Source organism: Pipistrellus hanaki (assembly GCF_964339955.1).
Source record: "Pipistrellus hanaki genome assembly, chromosome: 13".
In the NCBI taxonomy this organism is placed as follows: Eukaryota; Metazoa; Chordata; class Mammalia; order Chiroptera; family Vespertilionidae; genus Pipistrellus; species Pipistrellus hanaki.
In genome coordinates, this window is record NC_140515.1 from 44,033,280 (window position 1) to 44,058,276 (window position 24,997).

Genomic DNA, 24,997 nt, shown 5'->3' on the forward strand with positions numbered 1-24,997 from the left:
TGGCTCAGACTTATGGCTCAAATGGGCTTCCTACTCCTTTTAGGATTGTCCCCTAGTTCCAAGCTAATCACATCTTATGCTTACCACTTAATATGTTTTCTAAGCCCTTGATATAGATTAGGAACTCACTTTATTCTCAAAACAAGCCTTTGAGGTAGATACTATTGTTATGCTCACTTTCTAGGTGAGAACATAGGTGTGCAGATAGGTTGAGTAGGGTGCCCAAAGTTGTATAGCTTTTATGTGCAGAATCTGCATTCATCCAGTGCTACCACTACACTGGACCAAAAGCAGACAAAACAGCTGAGAAGGACCTCCTTCCACTACCAAGCTGGTCTAGGGGTGCTGAGCAGAAAGGCGAGTGTGTGAGAGTCTGAATGAGGCCTGTTACAGGTACACTGAAGACCCTTCTCTAATATCAACAACTAGATAGGTCACTCCTCTCTTGGGAGAAACGAATGAATCCAAGGTCACCCAGGTTGTCAGTGGGAAATGAAGAATAGGAATCCAGGCAGTTGCCTTCCCCACCAAGCCACACTGCTGAGCATTGTGAAAATCATCTGAAGGGTCCTCAGGAAGACATTTTGGTTGTTCTAGAGCTTTCCTTTTGGAGTTTCTCAAGTCTGAGGTGCTGCATGGGAAGTATCTACACTTGAGCCTACTGGTAATAAATGAGTAACAAGTGCTGGGAACAGGAAACATGGGTCCTCAGCATTTGTCTCAGGAGGCAGCAGGGAGCAATAAAGACTATTGCTAACTTGAGCTTCCAGGTGACTTCTAGAGGTTGACAGCTCTTTAGTCCTTGACCTTTTGCTGCCCTGAGGCAAGTGTCTTGATGGCCAGAGCTTGTTACCCATCAAGAGAAGTTGGATATCCAGATAGTTAAATGAAGTGTCTCATTTTTTACATGTACAGGCAACACAAATAACATAACATGACATAACATAACATAGCATAACATGACATAACATAACATAGCATAACATAACATAACATCATAACATAACCAACAAAAAATATAGAGTTACTCAATTCTAGTCCCAGAAAATCATGGAGGTGGTTCACAGATTGCCTTCTAGCAGCTGAATTCAATAGTCACAGAATCAAAGACTCATGCATTTGAACTAGAAGACACTTTTGTTTCATGGATGTGGAAAAGGAGGCTCAGAGGAAGGGAGGGGACCCACCAGCCACACACTCAATCTGAGGCAAGGCCTGGCCTGGGGCACAATTCTTCTGCTCTCACTCCTGAATCCTTTCTCTTGAACCATATATTTTTTTGGCGGCGGGGGGGATACAGATGAAAAATTTCAGTGATTCCTCACAGAGCAAGTTGAGACTTACAGGGTTAGCTAGAGGTTTATCTTACATTAAATTCGTTGTTCTTCTGATCATTTAAATGAGTAGATATAGTTTGAATTAATGCAGATCTTAAATTTTTGCTGCTTTATTTACAATTGTATCCTTAACACCAACAGCACATGCCTGACTCTTGGCACATGCTCAATAAATATTTGTTGAATAAGTGATTAAGTGAACAAATCAGCGAATGTCTCAGAGATACAGACTCTCTAAGTGTTTGTGTGCATTTTTAAAAATCCAATAATTCCCTAACAATCATAACTATATTATTAGACTATGTTTTAAGTTGCTTTGTTGAATTTATTCAGAAAAAAGAATCAATTCTATTCTTCCTGAATTGAAAGGAATCACTCATTGCAGAAAAAAAAAAATTGCTCAAATTTAAAAGCAGTCAGTAAACTCATTTCTTTTTTCTTTTTCCTAAAAGTTTTCACGGGGCCGAACAACATAGCAATAGAAAGGCTATCTGGATGAGCCTGAGCATCCTGACTCCTGGCCTTATCTCTGAGGCCCAGAACCTGGGTAGCCCTGGAAACCATCAAACAAACACTGCCGGGCCTCCTAGTTCTGTGTCAAGGCTCACTTGCTTTCCATGTTCAGGACTTTTAGATTGGCATGCTCAAAAGAAGTTCCGTTTCACAGTTATCTGGATAGAGCCAGGGCATGGGTTTTTCTAGTATCTACTTGCCCATGTGTAGGTAATAATGTGTGTGTGATTTTTTTTTTTTTTTTTTTTGCAGCACAATTGACAGGTTTTCAAAACATTTTGCCTGTTAGATGGGATTTGAACCTCAGCCCAGCTCTGGGGGTGGGGGAAGGGGGTCAGCGAACAGCATGTGTCTTTATTCTGGTTTCTCAGATAGGGGACTTGAGGCTCCCAGGAATTCTGACTGACTGGGGGTCACAATGCTGAAAACTAATGTCATTGATTCCTGAAATCCAGGCTGTGGTTTTGCAAGTTAGTTGATTTTGGAACAACAAGAGGAGGGTGGGGGGTATGAGGGGGACGGAGGGAGGGAAAAGTTGGGGCAATGAGCCCCACACTGATGAAAATCTGAATAAAATGTTTGATTCTGAAAAACTGGCCCTTCACATCCTGGGATTCAACCAACTGTGGATCCAAAACAGTATTTTTGACCTGCAGTTGGAAATGCGAACTTGGGGATGTGAAGATACTGTTTTTAATCAGTGGTTGGGTTGAATCTGCAGATGGGGAACCTGTGAATACAAACATCAACTATATTTATTGGAAAAAATTCCACATATGAATGATCCCAGGCTGTTCAAACTCCCGTTGTTCAAGGGTCAACTGCACTCGAAACACCAAATTGTGGTGAAAGAATCAGTACACACCATGTACCCTGATTGGTTGATGGGCCCCTGGAAGGACTTATCTAAGCACAGTGAATCCAGGGCCTTGGCCATTTAGTGACACAGGGTGGATGGCACACTATCCCTGAGAGATGTGTATTTGGGGAAGGGGCTTGCCTGCTGAGGTCTTTCCTCCCCCTGGGCTCTTGGATTCTCAGAGGACGGTGATAACAGGAAACATGATAGCCAGGAGAGCTGCTTTGCCGGAGGTCTTCCGGAATGAAGTGGGCGTTGGGGAAATCCAGGCTGCTCAGTACATGGCTAATTCAAGAGGAACTAGGAATGAGGGCTGTTCAAACAAACAAGTAATTAAACCATAACAAACTTTTATTGACTTATCCTGACTTCCTTGGTCTGGTTAGCCATGGGGCTTCTTTGGGTTATTAGCTCAGGAACAAATATTGACCTACAAAAATAGCCAGGTCCTAGCTTCCTCCTCATATTTTTAGCACACGATGAATTTCATTACAGAGAACTCCAGTATTTATTTATTTTTTGATCCACTCTCTTGGAAAAACACAGTGAAGGAATTTCTGTGTCGTCCAGGGCTAGGAATGGGTTATGAAGGGGAACCATGAAGCCACCTTTTCCCTGTAGGTAAGAGCCTGGGAAAGGAAGCCCTTTTCCTCTAATTTTGAGACTTCTCTACTCTATGCTGCATTTCCCTACCTGAGTAAATAAACACACGATCTTCCCGCAGCTTCTCTGAGAGGCCTGAGCAATATTCACAGTAATAATGACTATACGGGTGTGTGTATGAGAGCTATATGGAGTGTTAGACACTCTGCCAACAATACATTATAATTTTGACATGGTCATTGCATACATGATCTATTTGTTTCTTACAAAAGCCCCATCAAGTGGTTATTATTCCCATTTTACAGACGAAGCAGGCCCAGAGGAGGTTAGCAACTTGCCTAAGGTCACACAGCTCGTAAGTAGAGGGCTGTTGTCTGAATCCAGGGGCCTGCTCTTCACCATTATACTGCACAGACATTTACATATACAATATTATACCAAACAGCCATCCCAGACAGCACTTTCTCAAACACTAAATGAGCTCTTCTGTGGCCCAAACACCGATGAAGTGCTGGAATGAGGCTATTCTATTGATTTCAATCACTTAATGTTGGTTTTTCCATCCTGTTGGTCATTCAGTGAACGCTCCTTCTGTGGTACATATATCTTGTGTGCCTTCCCCAGTGATGTTACGTGGCAAGCAAACTGAGTTTTTTCAGCCCAAACCAGGGAGACAGAGGTGAGGAAGTAAGATTTGTAGAGAAGTCCAAAGGTTTGCATTTTCCTGGAGTCACCGTGAGACCGATGCCTCTCCCCAGAAGAGAGCTTTGAGGAGGCCCCCTGTCCACCCTCCCCATCAGAGGATGTTGAAGGGGGTAGGATGAATGGGGTGCATGTGCAAGTCGTTAAGTCCATCACACAAGACCTGAGGCTTTTTCCAGAGTAGGATGTGGACTGGGAAATTAGCAGGGCTTCTTACTAATTGAGCCGTTTAATCCCCGGTGAAGTTCAATGTCGGTGCCATTTTTTGACTTATGGGTGTCATAAGGCTGGTTGCCTTTTGATGATAGTGATAATGAGTAAGCATTAGGTCCACATCCCATTATTGAATCCCTGGTAATCATCATAACAGCCAGCATTTATTAAGTATCCACTATTTTTGAAGTCCTTTACCTATATGTCCCCATGACCCTGCTTGAAAAGAGGTATCATTATCCCTTTTTTCAATGTGGAAAAAAAAAATAAAATAAAATCACAGAGGTTTGGGAAAATTAAGTTGTTTGCTCAAGGTTACCCAGCACCAGGGTCAGCCTTTGAACCCATGTCTGCCAAGCTCTCAGGGCTGTGCTATTTGCCGTACCAGGCCTCTCTGCTAAGGACCAGATGGGGTAGCGCCCACAAAGTATGACATAGCTTCCTCTCGATATGTCAATGAAAGTATCAGGAACGAGCTGTACAGCTGAATGCTGGAGTGCTGGCTTTGGGGCATGACGAATAAATAATGAATGTGGCCAAGTTCCCTAGTTTCCCTAAGCCTCAGTTTCCTTATCTATAAAATGGACGTAATAAAATTACCTATGTGCTAGGGGAGTAGTGAATATTGAATAAGAAATTCCTTCAAGGACTTGACTGCATAAGAACAAACACCAAGAAGCCTCATTAAGGCAGGCTCCAGTTCCTAACCACATTTCCATTTACCTTTCTTTTTATTTTTTTATTTTATTACTTAACTAGAGGCCCGATGCATGAAATTCGTGCAAGGGTAGGCCTTCGCAGCTGTGGCTGCTGCCTGGGTCCCTCCCTCGTAGCCATGGCAGCCGCCTCCCCATCCCGAGGCTACAGCCTGGCATCGTCTAGAATAGGGGTGTCGAACTCAATCAGAGAAGGGGCCAAAATCTAAAATCCAGCCTAAATCGCGGGCCGAATGGTTTACTGAACAGTCATAAACTGACAATGTCATAAACTGACAGCGGAGTGCAGTGATGACAGCGCGGTGCGGGCCACATTGCAAGGCCTGGCGGGCTGGATTTGGCCCGCGGGCCTTGTGTTTGACACATGTGGTCTAGAAGGTTGTCCAGTTTAATTAGCATCTTATGTTATTATTATTATAGATTTTTTATTTTTTAATTACAGTTGACAGAAAATATTACCCCAGTTTTAGGTGTATACTCCAGTGATTAGACATTACATAACTTACTATGTGGCCATCCCATCTACCTTGGTCTGTACACATTCCAGCCACACCATCCCTTGGCTTTTTTGGATGAGCCAGCTAGCTCCCTCTTGCCTCAGGGCCTTCACCTGCATGATTTCATCTGCCTGCAACACTCTTTCCCTTTCCCCTTAAATATGCTTTGCCAGGAAAATCTCAGTTTCCTGATATTCAGGCTAGAAAAGTCCCCTTTCTAAGCTCTACTAACTCTCTATAATTCTTCTTCATATCCCTTATCATAGCTGTTATACATTGGTAAGAAGACATAATGCACATATTTTCCCAGCCAGGCTGGGACTTCTACTAACTAGACTCCCAACTAGGCTGGTTCTGTCTGTTTTTCCTAATGACTGCATCCCTAATATGGAACACAGTGCTTGGTATGTAGCAGTGTGTTAGATATGTGTTTGTTGAATGAATGAAGAATAAATGAATGGATGATTGAATAAAAAACACTATGTCTGGCACATAGAACACATTCAATAAATATAAGGCATTTATTTTACCATTATATACCATATCAAGAATCAATCCTTAAGGGCCAAGACTATCTTTGTTTCCTGTTTTCTCAGGGCTTGGCTTATATTAGGTGCTCAATAAGTAACACTTGAATCAATGAATACTGTATGGAAACTATTTCTATGATCAACGAAGCAAATGTAAAAGTAAACAAAGAAATTTTAGCCCTTGCCGGTTTGGCTCCATCAATAGAGCATCAGCCTGCAGACTCAAGGGTCCCAGGTTCAATTCCCCAAAGGCATGTACTTTGGTTGTGGGAACATCCCCAGTAGCGGGTGTGCAGGAGGCAGCCAATCAATGTTTCTCTCTCATTGATGTTTCTAACTCCCTTCCTCTCTGTAAAAAATCGATAAAATGTTTTACAAAAGTAAAAATTTTAAAAAATCAATTGAGGTCTGTAAAAACAATAGTTGACAACAAAAGTGGTAGCCTAAGGCAGTGTATCAGTTATCTATTGCCACAATTCTGGTGTGTAACACATACAACTCAGTGGCTCAAAACCATAGGCACTTATTTAAAATCTGCAAGTCAACTGAATGGTTCCTCTGGTCCCACTGCATGTGCTCATTGGTGATTTTTTTTTTTTTTTTTTTTTTTTTTTTGGCTGAGCCCTCTCACATGACATAGGCAGAGACAACGGGGGCAACTCGGCTCCATATGCTCACCGTCCAGCTTGCTGGGCTGCACTCTCACAGTGAAACCTAACTGTCCTCTGCTCCAGCTCTTCAACACATTGCTTTGATTTCAGGGGAGGGTAAGTGCAAAGGAGGGAAGAGGAAGTCTGGATGGAAACTGTCATTTTCTTCTCTTATATTTGTGATGTAGGCTTGTTTTCCAGCTGCCACTAATAGCAAGTTACTAATGATAAATGACAGAATGAATTTGGAAGTGAAGCCTTAATAAAGAAGTGAAGGCTTATTCTGTTTTCCCAGGTAGCATTTCCCCACTGGGCAGCAACTCCATTTTAATTTATCAGAGGGCAGAAACAGTTTTTTGTTTTGTTTTGTTTAGATTCTGACATAGCTGGAGACATGATTTGAGTTTAAATAAAAATACCGAGGGTCACATTGTCAGCCCTCTGTCAATGGGCCCACACCCAAGTTCAGCTATTGTGTTGACCTTGACAGATTGCAAGCTCTGGGATAACTTGTTGTGGATTCCTTTGAGGACTCTTCTTTATATCTTTCTCGCTGCCTACCTTTCCTTCCTCCTTCTCTCTGGTTTTCTTTCTTCATTCCCTCTTTCAAATACTCCTACTTATTGTGGGTTTTGTTTGCCCCTCTCCTTTCTGAAGAAGCCATTCCCCCCCTACAACATTCTGCAATGAAGTCTTATATTCTTGAAACATTTACTCAATAGCTTTGGACTTGTTTCACTAAAGCAAGGTGGAAAACCATCAATCCTTATATACCAGTTAATGACCCAAAGCTGGTTAATGTGGGAATAAGTATTAAATGGAACAATCGGTTGTGTTTCTCTTCATAACTTAATTCCCATGTTTAAATGTTTGAAAGATTCTTACTACCAACAATTTCAACATTTATAAAATACTAGAGGCCTGGTGCACAGATTCATGCACATTGAAAGGAAATTAATTAGAAGATAGCCAGTGAGGTGGGACTGGGCGAGACGGGTCAGACACATCCTGGAGCCAACCTTCTGTGGTCTCTCCCCGGCCAGCCACACCTGGGGTGGCATCAGGGCTCAATGGGCATCTGTGGAGTGAGCGGGGTCCCTCCAGCAGGTGGGGTCCCTTGGCCTGGCCTGTGGGGATTGGGCTGAAACCAACAGTCTGACATCCCCCAAAGGGGTCCAGGAGTGCAAGAGGATACTCTGCAAAGTTGCTGTTGCTCAGCAGCTCCTGCATTGAGCATCTGCCTCCTTGTGGTTAGTGTGCACCATAGCTACCCGCCGATTGTCTGGTCGGTTGGTCTTTTAGGCTTTTATATATACAGATTAGACTTCAAAGAACTCTTATCTTACAAATAAGAGGAAACTGATGTTCCAAAAGAAAGTAGGTGGTTACAAATGAATAAAATAGTTGTGTCAGTGTGGCTCAGTGGGTAAACAATGAGGTCACAGTTTGATTCCCATTCAGGGCACATATCAGATGTTGGTGAAAAGGAAGCATCTGATGCAGACCTCCAATTTCGGATTGTGGGCCCTTAACCCATTCCCTTGAGCCTCAGTCTATGTAGTTCTTATTTTTCTAAGGCCCAACCTTCCTATTTTTTCCTACATTTATTACTTTTTTTTTTCTTTGTGGAACAGAGATAATTGCCTTGACTCCTTTCCACGTGTTTTAACTTCCTCATGCCTATGCAGCACATCGAGTAATACACATCCTTGTCCCACTCTCCACAGAGTCATATGTGTAGTCTATCCCTGCCTGTGGTGGTTTCTTCATTCTTTAAAAAAAAAAATAACCACAAAACATTTTTATTGATTTTTAGAGAGAAGGGAGAGGAAGAGAGAAAAACATCAATACTAGAGCAAAGCACCTAGCCACAGGTAGGAGATTGAGCCCCATCACATGGGCATGTGCCCTGAGCAGGAATTAAACCAACAACACTTTGGTGCATGGGATAATGCCCAAGCAACGGAGCCACACCAGTTTCTTCATTCTTTTATCCACAACTATAGCACTGGAAGAGGCCTTCATACCTAGAACAGTGTAGCAATGTCTGCTAGTCAAAAGCTTGAGACTGCAATTACATTCCTCTCTTAGATTCCCGAGTTATGTCTAGTTGTTGGAACAGCCTATTATTTTTCTCTGAACTCTTTGAAGACACTCTCTTCAATTTTCCAATTACCATCTAATGCACAAGAGTGAATTTCCTACTCCACATGACTAATTCGCCTCAATATTTTCTTTTATCTCTTCCAGCTGGGCTTCATCCAGCATCTATTCTGTCCTAATCTCAGATCAAGGTGCCTCTCACTTTGTCCATTTGAATATGGCTCACAGGCTCTTTCCCGGACACTTTGTGGATCAGGCTGGAAAAGGCTGTGGATTAGAGAATTGCAACTATCTTTTAAAACGCTATGAGTAAATGGCAACACATGTGTGTTGTTAATTACATCACACTGACTTTTATCCTTTGAAAGCCAGTCAAGTCTCCATGACATAGCTGTTATGTCAATAGACATTCCATAGCTTTTAACCCAAGACAATTCAATCTGATGGTGGCTCAATTTCTTAAGTTAATGGTGCATTTATATGGTAAATCATTGAAATCACAATTTTATGATGTTTATAGTTCAAGAGTGTGTGGATATGAAGGGAGAAATGATGGGAAAATATGCTATTGTAAAAATCATTCTAGTGAACATCTTTTTTATATTTTGAACTATACAACGTGAATATAAAAGAACTTTAAGATCTAATCAAGATCAAAGGTTACTGCATAGAAAATCTCAAAATGAGATTTTGAGAATTAAATTTCTAGGGTCATATACTTTGTATCAGTTGCAGAGCTGGGATAGGACCATAATAGCTTTGTGACAATGGCATGTAAATAGATTTCAAATTTGATTAACTTGCTAAGGATCTTTGCTATTTTAGAAAAATCAACCTGACTGTATAGCCTAATAAATATATCATTTCCAGTATACACTAAATGACAGTAAAAGTATCTATGCTAAAAGAAGAAATGCAGGTGACTGCCATGGTGCAGGGCAGTGGTCGGCAAACTGTGGCTCGAGAGCCACATGCGGTTCGTGAGCTGTGGTTTGCAGCTCTGTTGACTAATGAGTTTGCCAACCACTGGTAGGGCAAAGGAACTCATTATTTGCCAACTCATCACAAAATGCTTCTCTGCAGGACATAGGCAAAATATTAGAATCCTTGTCCTCTACTAGGGTCCTTTAAGATAAACACATGCATGTTTAGGGCTTGGGTGACTAAAGCATTGCTTTTATTTATTTTTAAAAAGATAAATTAATAATGTACATCCCCACCCAACAACATTCAATGATTTAATTCCACCTATTTACATAAAGAATCATCCACAGATTAAGGTACACCTGTCATTTGCCCATTAGTGAATCATCACTACATTAAGAAGCTTTCAATCCCCAATCTTTCTAATTCTGTGAGACAACCTTGACCTTCGGTTTCTTGCAATGTGAATAATATTGCATCATATCTACCCAGAACAGTGTAATCATCTTTTCTATTTGTGGCACTAAGACAGTCAACAGCATTTGATACAATCAGCATGTGTCTTGATACGGAAGGCACATGGTGACAAGCCTAACTGAATGTAGTTATTCGGCTGTCATGAAATGCACCTTATGGTGATAAACTTCCCCCATAAAATTGGAAGACTATCACATAAACATGTTTCACGAAGAAATACACTAGCAGAATTCACTGCCGGGTTATTGTTGGAAAACAGTGTTCTATTTATTGTGCTGCGATTTTTACAGTATGTGTCAGGGCTGTGATGCTCGTTATGTTTTACAATGAAGTAATTACTGGGCGGTGATTTCTTTTCCTGGATAATTCGATGTAATTAGTGAACAACAAATTGAAGTGGTTAGATTAGGGAAATCCGAATGGACAGAGCAGGACAGGCTGATTTTCAGTGGGTAAAAGCATTGTGCTATTTAAATGTAGGTTCCCACACTGCATATTTTCAACTTCATGGGCAATTAGTATTTTCTACCCACTCAGTGTCTGCTTCTTTTCTGGGTCTCTATCTCTCTGTAATAAAACTGCATTGTTACTTAATAAAAATAAGACATGAATTGTGGTGATGAAATATCTGAGATATACCCATTGAAGCTATGGATATAATAATTAATGCTTATGTCCCCTCTAAACTGATCATATACAACTTATTTAAAGACATTTGTTCTTTAATTTTATTATGACCTTGGGAATGAAACTCATATTTCCAGATCTGTTGTCCAGCTATGAAGGAAGGGAGGAGGAGTTGCTCATGGACTCTGTGTGCTCATTGGTTTTGCTGAAAAAGGTTCTTCAGGTATAATTTTTTCCATCATAGAACTAGAAGGCACCTTCAAATTCCATGCATAGTAATGACAGATAAATATTTTTTAAGAGAAAGTTAAAAATAGAGAAAAACCCTAGGCAGGTACAAACCAAGAGAAGTTACTTGGGAGGCTGTAGGAATGAGTCCAGCCTCTCCCTGAGTGCCTGGCCTTGCTGGCCATTGGTGATATCACTGGGTCTTCAGAATTCCCATATCTTCTCTGATGGTAGGCCAAGATGCTGATGTAAGATCTGGTTCTTTGGACCTGAGGGGTAGGTGAAGAGGTTTTTAGAACTGGTAGTCAGGGGAGAATAAAGGCTAGAATGGAGGTAAGGGGTAAGAAAAAGAAGAAAATGGAAAAGCATATAGCAATCAAGCAATACTCAAAAGAACACCTTGTAATAATACTAACTCTCAGGAAAAAAAAATAGAATTTTAAAGCAGAACAATTACTAGGAACAAAAAGTGGCATTAAATCATAATACAAACAGCAATCCACCAAGAATACATTATATTTGTGTATATGAATCTAACGATATAGCCTTAAATATATATAAAACAAACACTGGCATGGTTACATGAAGAAAATAAAAAATACAATTATTTTGCAAATTTTAACTCTTGCTTATTGGAAACAGGATAAAAAAATTATAAGAATACAGGTAAAACTATAAATATTTTTTAAATCTTTGGAAGTTAGTGTAAAGGGGATGACCACTATTCATTTCAGAAGTTGGTTATCAGAAGGAAATGCAGGCCTACTGTTGCTGAAACACCATATCTTTTGAGAGAAACTTGGAATTGGGATTTTTAGGTGAGATCTTATTGATAGTGTGAGAGTTTAAGACTATAACATCTTTTTTATTTTTAAAAAATGATTTAAAAAAAATTTTTTTTGAGAGAGGAAGGGAGAGGAGAGAAAGAGAAACAATTGATGTGAGAGAGAAATATCAATTGGATGCCCCCCATAAGGCTCCTGCTGGGGATCAAGTCTGTAACCTGGGTATGTGCCCTGATTGGGAATCAAACCTGCAACCTTTTGGTGCATGGGACAGTGCCCAACCGAAGAGCCACACTAGTTAGGGAAAGACTTCAACATCTTGATACCACACAAACCAGGTCCTCAGGCAGGGTCAATATTTGATAATACTTCCTCCTTAAACTGTACATTTTTGAGGTCAGAATCTATCTGTTTCTCCTTAGCTATGTCTTTAATGGCATTTGAGGATTAAATGAGCAAAAAAAAAAATCATTCAGTGTAATAATGAATACATGAATTATTTATTCTTATAATTTATCTCAATGAATTCTTTATACATGTGAATGCTATGGAAGTTTTTGTTAGTGCAGAGAGAAAAGTGATAAGGTACACACATTCTCTCCCCTGCGAGTCCCAGGCCTTCTTACTACTTGGAGTGAATCTCATTCTTTTCTGCTTCTCCAATACTTATTTAGCTCATTAGTATATGGGTGATGAATGAGAAAATAAATAAATGGAATGACTCTGTATGTAATTCTTCTTTATGATTTTTATAATTCTATTGACAAACATTCACTCAGCACTTACTTGCTTTTTACATCCAATTTACTAATTCCCACAACTACAAGGATGCCCTTACACATGAGGAAATAGAATCTTAAAGTAAGAAAAAGGGTGAATAACACATTGAAGCGTGTACAGCTTGTGAGTGGTGAAGAAGCCAGGCTGGGACTGTTTTTTTTTAAAGTCTTTTGAAACTTGGAGAGTATTTTAGTTACTAATGAGAAGGGAAGTGCTGACTGCAGCAAATGTGAATTTATAATCCTGTCTTTATCGTCTCAACTACTTCACCGACATTTTCAGCAAGACTCATTCACTCACATTTTAGCACACATTTATTAAGCACAAACTCTAAGTCTGGCTCTCTACTAGGCACTGCAGATCTAGCAATGAACAAGACAGAGAAAGTTCCTGCCTTCCCTGAGGCTGAGTTCATATTCTAAGGAAGAAGGAATAAAAAAAAAAAAGAATAATATGAAACAAATATGAAAAGCACATGCATGCATAATATAATGTCAAGCACTTATAAGAACTATGAATAACAACAGCCAACATCAAAGGATAGGAGAATGAAGGGTTGCTTTATCATTCGGAAAAACTTTCCAGGGAATATCGGAAGAAAGAAAATTCCAGAGAGAGATGGAGATGGAGAGAGAGAAGTGGATATGCAAATGCATAAGAAGGAATGGGCTTATTCATTCAAGAACCAGGAAGTTGGAGTCAGTGAGCAAAGAGGGGAGAGCAGAAGATGGAGTCAGGGAAGTGGTCAGGAAGTCTAAACATGTAAGAACTTATAGACTAGAGAAAGGATTCAGGAGTTTTATTTCAGTGTGATAGTGAACTGCTGGAGGGTTCAGAGCAGGGAAGTGACAAGAGCTGATGCTCATTTAGAAGGGGTCAATGGGGGATAAAGGGGTTATATGTAATACTTTCAACTCTAAAGATAAAAATAAATGTTCACTATGGTTGCTGCAAAGAAGTATGGCATAGGGGGCTAACATGGAGATCATTGTACATTTTGCGCTCATTTGTATGTGTATTTTTTTACCTGTCAGTACATTTTGAGAAAGACTAGAAGTTACCACGCTATTATGAAGTCTTGGGTAAATCTTTTAAGCTATCTAAACTTTAGTTTACTCATCTATTACATGGAGATAATACCTGTGCAGCCTTCTCCACAATATTGTTAGAAAGAGATAAATTAAAATGAGCACATACTATACACATGTAAGAGGTAATGTTATTAAGATTACAGTACTGATTATAATAACAAAATGATGAAAATATGACATTAAAGGAGACCATTTTTTGGTTTGCTGTGTAGCCCCTTTAGCTGAATAGGATGAACACTGTATTATATATTTAATAGTATTAATTCCTTTTCTTACAGGAGTGAAGAGTACTTTCGGTATTATATTAACTCACAAATGCCCTGCTTGGATTTTGTTGGTGTAGTCCAAAGACATGAGAGCAAGTTTTAAAAAATTCCTCTGTCCCAAAATTCTGAACAGTCAGGAAGATATTTATTGGGTCACCTACACTGTTTTCTCTACCAGTAGCCAACTGCTACTTTCACAGACAACTTTTATGAATTTCTTTGGCAATTGGATTTCCCAGGCAAGAGGTCATGAGGTCATGAGGTGGAGATTACGAGCAGATGTTTATCAGGGAATGGTCTTGGGATCAACACCCATTCGAGAGAGAGGCAGAAAGCGGACAAATAGAGAAGTTGAGTTGTGAGGCAACCTTATCAAAGGCATCAGCTGAGCTCCTGGGGACCTCTGTAGGTAAAATGGTCTTTACCTCCTGATTTAAGGCAAGAGGGCCAGCCAGGCTGTTTTGTTAACCAACTAGAGAATGTGGACTCCCATGGGTGAAGCTGTACTCTCCAACTGAAACCATCTTTGAAAGGGTTGACAGCTGAGGTTTTCTGTAGGGTTCTTCCCGGCAGCTGGGGAAATGAGTCCTTCAATCCTGAAAGGAGAGTCTGGGTGGCACATCATAGACTCCCCCACATGAAGTGGCTTTCCCAAGGTCACACATTGATTGTTAGAGTGGCTGCGACTTGGACCCAGTGTCTAGACTCCTAATTCAGCACCCTTTCCATTCCCACTTTGCTTCTTTCCCCATTTCCCCTATCTAGTTCATTCAATCCCACTATCAAAATTTCAAAGCTCTTTGCCCTTCTCCTTTGGAAAAACTCTACACCAGCATGCTAGAAAAGGACATTTCCTTGGATATTGTCTAAGCCTCTCTGTGTAGACTGTTAAATGTCCTGCTGCTCTTGTGCAAGGCCAAATAACACCTGCAATTGGAAAAGCAGAACCTAATATTAAATTCCATTACTCATCTCAGGAGCACAATAGACACAGAGAAGGCTCAAAAGGGGGCAATGAAAAAGAATTGAGTCATAACAGAGGTATATGGAGTAATGAGTTTAATTTCCCAAATTCTCAATTTCCAACCTTGGTTCCAACCATGTTTCTTTTTATGCAATTTACCCATAATTTCAGGGTAGCCTTACAGTGCATCGACTAAGAATTAATTACTGCATCCAAGCCTTTTATGTGTCTGATTTGTAAATTGCAACTTTGAGTGTATTTCTTTTTCTGTGCCATTTTGGCCGAAGCCAAGCCATCTTTAAACACGTTACCCTTGAAGATAGTCTTTCCCTTCCAGGAGAAGTCCTGCAGATTTCTGACCATAGCCAGGAAATGAAATGAAATCATCTCCTCCCTTTAGTTTGTTTATTTGTTTTTGTCCACAGGAGTCAGTTCTCAAGAAGATCCCTGCTGTCTAGCTGGGATTGAGGGTGGATTAGGTTAAAGTCATGCCTCTCTTATCAACATCTAGTCTATTTTCTTACCTGGTTTTCTTTGGTACCCTGAAAATCGGAAATATCACCAATAAGAGTCTCTGTGCTACAGAAGGCTGTTTTGTTATAGACATTTTGTGTGCATTTGCTGTGAAGTTATGCAGTAGATATGACAAGGGTTTCCCAGTATATGGTTCGTCTCTGTTTCTTCTCAACATCCTATTGGTAAGTGCAACCATGGTGCATCTCATTTCCAGGCCGAGTCAATAAAAATCCCATGTATTATTCACATCTCATTTTTCCCATGCTCTGGCAATGGTGAAGGAGGCCTTGTGTTAGGATAAAATGATTAAACAAACCCAAAACCCTCCCATTCCCTCAAAGAGGAAGCTGCCTTAATGTAGAGAATGGCTTCCTACAGAATCATAAGGACTCATCAAGACTTTGAATTAGTGAAAAATAAATTCGCATCTTATAAAATCCCTGATTGTGATATTGGTTGCGTTATATGTCCTCTATTTTTCCTACCCCATCTCTAATAAGAGCTTACTGTGACAGTGATTACATAAATCTGGACTGTGGTATTGGGGAGGAGTGATGGTATAAATAAATCTTTGCATGGGAAGACATGGGCAGTTTGATTTGAAATTTAAAAAAATTTCTAGGCATCTGATATTTTCTTCCCACTATAATATTCAAGAATGGCTGAGTTAGGTATTCACATTCCTCATGTATGCCACTGGTAGCCTAGCTTTTTCTATATAATATGATTGCTTCCTCTTCTACCTTAACTTTCCCCAGCACCAAATACTTACCTGAGAAGTCTGCTTATACCTAAACTCTGTCTCTCTGGTTTGTAACCGCCCAACAAGCTTTGCATGATTAGCTTATGAAGTAGGGGACTATTTCTTCACCTTTGTAAACCCTGAACTTAATATAAGCTCAGGCTATTGTAGCATTCAGTAAAAGTTTATTGGACAATGAATTGATGACTAAGTAACTCCTTTGGGGACAGTGTGTATGCATTTTGGAGTCTTTTATTTATTTTGTTCCCTTTTTTAAAAAACATCCACTACCAGTTCTAATTCACCCTTCTTTAAGTCCATTGCAAAAGGGACAAGAGAATAAGTAAACTTAGAGAAAAGGAGGCAGAGGATTCTGAATCCTCATTCTCACTCATCATTTACTATCTCTGTAACCTTGGGCAAGTTACTGAGCCTCCTGAAACATAATTTTTCTCATCTGGGGCTAAGAGGATCTACTTTATAGGGCTGATGTAAAGATTATATGAGGCAATTCTTTGAAATAGCTTACCATGACAACCTGCACAAAATATGTTGCTTAAAACAAATAGTCTATTGAACCTACATCATACCTTCCCTTCCCTTTAGATTTCTTTCTCTACTGATCCTCTACTGCTGAATTCTAGCTACTACTTGGCATCCTCTCACTATCCAGAGATTGTCTCACTATCTAGTCATATCTCAGCTAAGCCTGTCTTCTTCAGATAGTGGCCTGTGCAACAAATCCACTTTCTTCACTTTAAAAACTGCAAATAGTTATTGGGTTAATAGGGGCTAATACTCTAATTTTCGCTACTACTACTACTGCTGCCTGACTCAACATGTCACTAACCTGAAACAGCTTTAGGAGTACCTGAGTTTTGAGAAGTGACATCAGCAAATCCAGAGTATAGGAAATACAAAGTAGCGTCTAGAATAGCAGAATCCCGGATGTGAGTGGCTGGCTTTGGGGAAAATTGGGGACAGTAGGCACTGGAGATCTCACTCCTTGCTTGACTCATACCATGTAGGTGTCATTGACTTTGTTTATGGCTGGAGTTGGTCCTGGTCAGTAGTCCCCACCATAACCATAACTGGCTGTATATGAAGTACAGGAGCCATTGTTGTTTTCAATACATTTTAAAATTTTACTTGTGTAATTGGTATAAAGATTGATACTGTCTATCCTCAAATAATAATTAGTTTAAGCATTTATTACTTATAGCTTTCAGCATGTCATTTAAAAAAATTATTCACAGCATCCACATACTATCATTGATTCAGGCTCTCAGCACTTTACTAGAACCTAAAGCAGAGGATGTATAAGTCACTGAAGTCAGTGTGGTCAGTAAATATTTATTATACTGTACATGTACCCAATAAAACTTCCGTTCCTTCCTTCAACATAAGCAAAGAAAAATTCATTGCTCCATGCCCACTTCAATTCTCCATGTAACCCTCTGTGCTTGATGTCTTCTGTGTGCCCCATGAAGCAAATCTCTGCCTCCTGCATCCTGGCCTGTGGCCTGTGAGGCTGACCCACATGGACAGCACCAGTGAATTCCCTTATCTTCTGCTTGCAAGTTCTGTTGATGGAAAAAGTGGGCAGAATTTTGGAGGATAAGAAGAGAGTGAGGCTGAAGCATTTTTTTTTTCCCAACCTGTCTTCTTGTTGAGTGGCTCTGGGATGATTATGTCCCTCAGTGGAAGCCAAAGCTCCTGTAGAGAGGTTAGCTCCATTTGATCACCTCTCTGGGTTTCTGTAACCACTTTCATTTCTTACTCCTTTAGGTCTAAGAGGCTAATGGTCTCCCTACTGTAGTTAGTCCCAGGGTATCACATTGTCATGACTTGGTTTCCCTAAATCCTGTTTATACCTTTGTAAATTATAATTAAGTTCTTCTCAAATATCCCATTGTTTTCTGCCAGGACACTGACATGGATTCACCAACCCACTTTCTACTGGGGATCTGGTCTGCATTGTCCAGAGAAATCTGTCAGATGGACATAATCCTTTCTTTCTGATATCATGGAAATACCTCCATGCTTAAAATTCCAGGACCAAATGGAGTGATGTTTTCCCCCTTATTTTATGACACCATGCTGTATATATATTTTTTTCCTTAAGAAGTGTTATCAGTAGGAAGAGCTTTCAGCTTATCTCAGGTCAGGATGGGAGGCAGGCTTCCAGAGAGTATGACAAATGCACAAGCATGTCAAGCTGTGACAGTCTCGATGGGCTGAAATTTCAAAAATCTTATGAAAGGAAGACTTTGAAGTGCCTCATTCAAAGGCAGCCAAAGCTTTTATCATCAGAAGAGGAGATCTGAATGTGGCCTCATAATTAGCCTAGAGTGGGAGCCCCCACCCCCTCCAAGGAATGTTCCCTGAGCCTAAATGTGGTTGCACAAAGAGCCTAGATCTCATTCCTGAAATTTATAACTATGTCAACCGGAGTCTTATAAAATACTGCATCATTTTTACAAAGGCTTGAACCCTGATAGAGCTATTCAAATAAGCATTGAGCAACTTGAACTGAAAGTGGCAGTTCATAAATTAGAGGTGCTGTCATTTCAAGAAGGGGGCATAAATGCCAAGCAAAGAGACCTAGTCACTAGTTTCTGAAGTTATTGTTACGCTCATCACTATAGAGAGCTGGGGGCCAAACAGGCAGAATGTGACTTTTAATTTGACTTTAGAGCATAATTAGAGGCCATCAGACATACAGAAAATGCTTTGCTTTATTTTTTAATTCATTTACTACAACATTTTTTTTTTTTAGTTCAAACTATACCCAAGGGAGGGGGAAATGATTAAATAACAAGACAGGTCTTTAAAGAATGTCTGGTTGAATAGGGAAGGCCTGGAAATGCAGAACCATGATATAATGAACAAGCTAAGTGTTTTGTGGCAGAATGAGCAGAATCATGGAACATAGAGAAATTGGTCCTTCCTGAGGTGGACCTAGGGAATGTGGCAAACTCATTAGTCAACAGAGACAAATATCAACAGTACAACCATTGAAATTTCTTTTTTTTTTTTTTTAATAGGTTTTTATTTTTCATATTATTACAAATGTTCCTTCCCCCCCCGCCCCCACCATTGCTCTCCTCCACCAGGTTCCCACCCCACCCTCTGCCCTTTCCCCTCTCCCCATTGTCCTCATCCATAGGTGCACAGTTTATGTTCAGTCTCTTCCCACGCCCCCCTCTCCCCTTTTCCCCAAGAATCGTCAGTTCACTCCCCTTCCATACCTCTGATTCTATTATTGATATATTCAACAGTTAATATTGTTCATCAGATTTTTTTAATTTCCTTGGTTTTTAGATTCACTTGTTGATAATTACGTATTTGTTGTTCATAATTTTTATCTTTGTTTACTTTCTGTTCTGAAAGAACCCCCTTTAGCAATTCATATAATTCTGGTTTGGTGGTGATGAACTCCTTTAGCTTTTTTTTATTAGTGAAGCTCTTTATCTGGCCTTCGATTCTGAGTGATAGCTTTGCTGGGTAGCTTATTTTTGTCTGTAGGTTCTTGCTATTCATCACCTTGAATATTTCTTGCCATTCCCTTCTGGCCTGCATGGTTTCTGTTGAGAAGTCAGCTGACAATCGTATAGGTGTTCCTTTATAAGTTACTACCTTCTTTGCTCTTGCTTCTTTTAATATTCTCTCTTTATCTTTTGCTCTTGGAATTTTAATAATGATGTGTCTCGGTGTGGTCCTCTTTGGATTCCTTTTGTTTGGAGTTCTGTGCGCTTCCTGGACTTGTAAGTCAAATTCTTTCACCAGGTGGGGGAAGTTTTCTGTCACTATTTCTTTCAGTATGTTTTCGATATCTTGCTCTCTCTCATCTTCTGGAACCCCCATAATTCTGATGTTGGTTCGCTTGAAGTTGTCCCAGAGGTTTCTTACATTATCTTCAACTTTCTGGATTCTCTTGCCTTCTAGCTTCTGTGGAGGAGTGTCTTCTGGCTCTTTATGTTCCAAATCTTTGACCTGATTCTTGCGATCTTCCCTTCTGTTTTTAGGATTCTGTAGAATATTTTTTATTTCAGACAATGTATTCTTTATTTCTTGTTGATCCCTTATCATTTCTTGTTGACTCCTTATTAATTCTAGTTGATCTCTTTTCATATCCTCATAGGCCTTATCCATCTTTTCTAGGAAATTCTTGAAAAACCTTATAAGCGTAGATTTGAACTCTATATCCAGACGCTTTTTGTCCTCCATTTCTTTCGTTTGTGATCTATTTCGTTGTCGCATTTCGCAGTTACAGATGGGACGGGGTTTCAGGGTGGAGCCTGCAGCTTTGGCTTCTGTCAGCCCCGCCCTATGCGGGTCCTTCAGTGCTCGCTGCTGGTGCCTCTGAGAGAAAGGTGCCCTCGATTTTCGCCTGCTGCCAAACAGTCTATGCTCTCCCACAATGAGCCCGGTATTGGGGTTCAGTTCAGTTGGAAGTGGAGTTGGAGGTGGCGTTCACAGCAGTCTGGAGCCCCAGTCTCCTTCCCGTCAGGGCAATCCCGCGGCACAGCCGACCATCCCTTCTCTGGGGGCAGTGTGCGTGCCTCCGGGACCTCCTTTCTCCGCTACCCCAGGGTTCCGACTTACAGCCCAGCTCCCTATGGCTGAGCCTGAGTCCCCGGGGTCTGGCCCAGAACTGGGGTTCAGAGCAGTCAGAACTGGGGCCCAGCACAGTCGGAGCTTTTATCTCCTTCCTGGTAGGGAACGTCCGCCAGGCACTCGGCCTCCCTCCTCTCCGGCTCCGTCCTCTCTGTGTGCGCTGCGTTCTCCGTACCTTAGGCTTTTACAGCTCCTCCGCGCTTCCTTCTGGTTTTCTCCTTGCTTCTTGTTGTAGGATTTCCAGTCAGTCGACTTTCCTGTAGTTCTGGGTAATGTCCATTTTATATTTTAGTTGTATTTTATTAAAATTGTTGTGTGCGGCTGCGGCTAGTTGCCTACCCAAGCAGCCATCTTGGATTCTCCGAAATTTCTTTTGAGAGACAAATTTTTTTAAACTTAAACTATGCAGTAGCTACATTGTTATTAACTTAATTAGGGTACTCCTAAGCTGGCCTTTGCTAAAAACTCAAGGGACCAAAGAGCCTCATATGGCTCAAGAGCTGCAGTTTTCCAACCATTGGGCTAGGGTAAAGACAGAAAAAATTTTGTCAGAGAAAAGGATGTAGAAGCTATTTCTTATAGAACAAGTTGGAGTGTCTCAGATGGGCGAGACCAGAGAGGAATAGCCAAGCAGAAAGTACAGGGAGCTTTGCTGCTAAAGGAAGCAGGAAAAAGCCATAGATCCTCAGGTGATCCCTTAGGGTCAGACCATGATGTTTGTGGTGTGGCATGGCCAGGATCTGAGGGGAATTGAGCATTAAGGAATCTGGCTTTAATCCCAAAGGCCTCTTGTTTCCTGCTTTGGCAGATATTCACATCACCTAAAAAATGAGTGAAAATGCAGATTCCTGGGCCCTACTCTTTGACATTCTGATTCAGTAGGGCTGGGATGGGGTTAAAGAATCTGCATTTTAAATCTGCCTGCCTTTGCACTCTTCTCTATTATTCTTCAGCTTTGACACCCCTTTATTCAGTAGAGATTTAATCCTTCCCTTGAGGAGTGTTTTTGACAAAAGCTTGAAGTTAGAACCTCATCTTGTTCATTCTTAAGTGCTACAGAGGTCTTAACACCATTCCTTCTAAATGATGGTGGAGTATTGTTTGAATTTTGAATTAGTCGTTAAGACAGAAAGTCATTCTTGAGAATATATGTCTGCTTACATTTTTATTTTCTTTTTCGTTTAAAGACATACTGAGAATAATCTACATTTAGATTTTTAAGACAAGCTTTTCAAAGGAAATATTTTATATTTGAAGACAAATAATTTGACATTAATAGTTTCTTAATTTAATATGTTAAGTTTGTATCTTTATTTTCTCCCTCCAGTTCATATAAAATGACACCATTCTTTTCCTTTTTAAAAATAAAATAGATTCTCTCCGAAACCAGTTTGGCTCAGTGGATAGAGCGCCGATCTGCAGACTGAAGGGTCCCAGGTTCGATTCCGGTCAAGGGCATGTACATTGGTTGCGGGCACATTCCTCCTGGGGAGGTGTGCAGGAGGCAGCTGGTCTATGATTCTCTCTCATTGACGTTTCTGACTCTCTATCCCTCTCTCTTTCTCTCTGTAAAAAGTCAATAAAATATATTTTTTAAAAATAAAAAATAAAAACAAAAATAAAATAGATTCTAAATACCCAACTATAACCCCTTTAAAAGATAAAAGGACTATTAGGAGACTTAAACACACACACACACACACACACACACACACACACGCACACGCACAGGCACATGCACACGCACACGCACACGCACAAACACACACTAAAATGAGTTGGCTATATCAGTTCTCATTCTCTCTCTCTCTCTCTCTCTCTCTCTCTCTCTCTCTCTCTCTCTCTCTCTCTCTTGCTGCATTTTTGTGGCTGCCATGGGAAGACTATAAAAACTTCAAGTATGATTTTGATGAATAAATTCCCAACAAGCTCCCCCCTCAAGGAGTGATCAGTATTATGGACAAAAGGGAGGTAGTTCTTCAATATGTCCATTTGGTTTTATTTTGTGAGGCAACCACCTTTGTAAACCACACTAACATGTCAGAAATATGAAACTGTCTTCAGTTCACTGCCCTGTAAAAGATGCGTGGCACAAAATGAAAAAAAATAAAAAAATAAAAATAAAGCTAGGAATGCCTGAGTAAGTCATTTTATTTTTTTTATGATTTGAGCCCCAAAAGGTCTTAAACTGTCAGATTTATTGTCTATCCAATTTTATGACTTTTCGTTGTATTTAGTTTTTGATGTCTACCATCAACTGTGCCTATGTGCGCCGTGGTCTGTGGGATTTCATATTGCTAAATCATTTTTTTTAAGCTTTAGTTGTAGCTTCTATTTAGCATCAATCCCCAGAGACATGCCATTAACATGAATCATTTTTGAAAGTGTTTGGTGCAATATGAACTCCTTGTTGAGTCAATCACTCATCGCAATGGAAAGAAATGATGACCTTCTCAGAAATACCCATCACGGTTAAATAACCAAGGGCAGTACTCAATGGTCAGGGACTTCTGATTGGGGTGCTCTCATGGACTTAATCATCACTCCGAAAATGGGAAACGGGGGATCAGGAAAATTTAAGAAAGGAAAAAGGAAAAGAGGAGGACAAGTGGAAGGAAGAACAAGAGGCCAAAGCATCATTGTTTTATCAGACGGTTGATTTATTCTTCCTTTTACATAGCTTACTTTACAGCAGCAACTTCAGTGGCTATTATCAATACTATTGATATTTGAATGCATTTTCTTCTAACACTACTTTAAAATTTTGCCCATGTTTTCTTTTTCTTTAAAAGTTCAGAAGTTACCTTTTCTTCATTTCTCTGCTATGCAGCCCCCACCCCCTGTATATTTTCTCAGTTTTAACTTTATACTCAGCTACTCAGTGGGTAGAGATCTGGAGTTCTCATGGATAACTTAAAAGTTTCTGAAAGAATTGTGTATAAAGACCATGATGATGATTTTCCCCCATTGGTTTATGCCAAGTGTTTAGATATTTTCAAGTTATAAGCCAGGATAGCAAGTTATAGATTATTCTGGTAAATCATCATTCTTTCTCAGCTTATGTTTGGTTATATTTGGCCTTTAAATCCTGGGTCTCCTAGCTTTTTCCTCAGATGAATATATATAAATATACTCTATACAATGATTAGGGAACAAAGAAGAGGTATACTAGTATTCTAAAGCAAAGGTCAGAAAACTTTAGCCAAATATGGCCTGCTGACTATTTTGATAAATAAAATTTTATTGGGACACAGCTACACTCATTTATGTGTTATCTATGGCTGCTTTCAATCTATGGCAACAGTTGAATAGTTGCAACAGAGATTTTATGGCCCACAAACCCTAAAATATTTACTATCTGTCACTTTACAGAAAAATCTGCAGTTCTAACTATTCAAATATAATCCTACTTACTAAATAAACAATAATAAGGGTTTTATTTACTGGGCTCCAGAAGGCCAAATTATTGACAAAAATAACAGCAAATTTTAGGAGAAAACAGAGAGAGATAACTTTCAACTTCACGTAGTTACTTGACTCTATGCTTTCTAGTATCTTTATAGTTGTTTTTTATTTGTTTGTTTTGCTTATTTTATCTTAGATTCTTTCTGAATTGCAAAGTATAATTTATTTTTCATATATGTATTTAAACTTTTGGGGACAATCCCCATTTCTAAGTCTTTGTTTGATTAGTCATGCATAAACTGACATTAAATTATTTAATTGAAATTTGCCTATTTGCCAGTAAAAAACACAATCTACTTTTGTTTTAATATGAAATTTTGGGGGATAAATTTTGAGGTTGAGCATTTTTTTCTATGTTCATTGGCTGCCTGTCCTTATCCTTTGTGAATTCTCTTCACATTCTTCATTCATTTTTTAAAATAGGCTTTTGCTGAAATCCTTGACAAAATGGTTTATGTCCGTTATATGTGTTATTCTATTATAGTCCAGTGGTCGGCAAACCACAGCTCGTGAGCCACATCCAGCTCTTTGGCCCCTTGAAGTGTGGCTTTTCCACAAAATACCACAATATGCACATACACTGTGATTGAAACTTCGTAGCCCATGCACAGAAGTCGGTTTTCGGCTCTCAAAAGAAATTTCAACCATTGTACTGTTGATATTTGGCTCTGTTGACTAATGAGTTTACCAACCACGATTCTAGTCTGACTATTTCATTCAACATTTATATTCCTACCAGTTCAGTCTCTTATGTAAGAGCACATGCAGAATGCCTGACCATATGGTAGA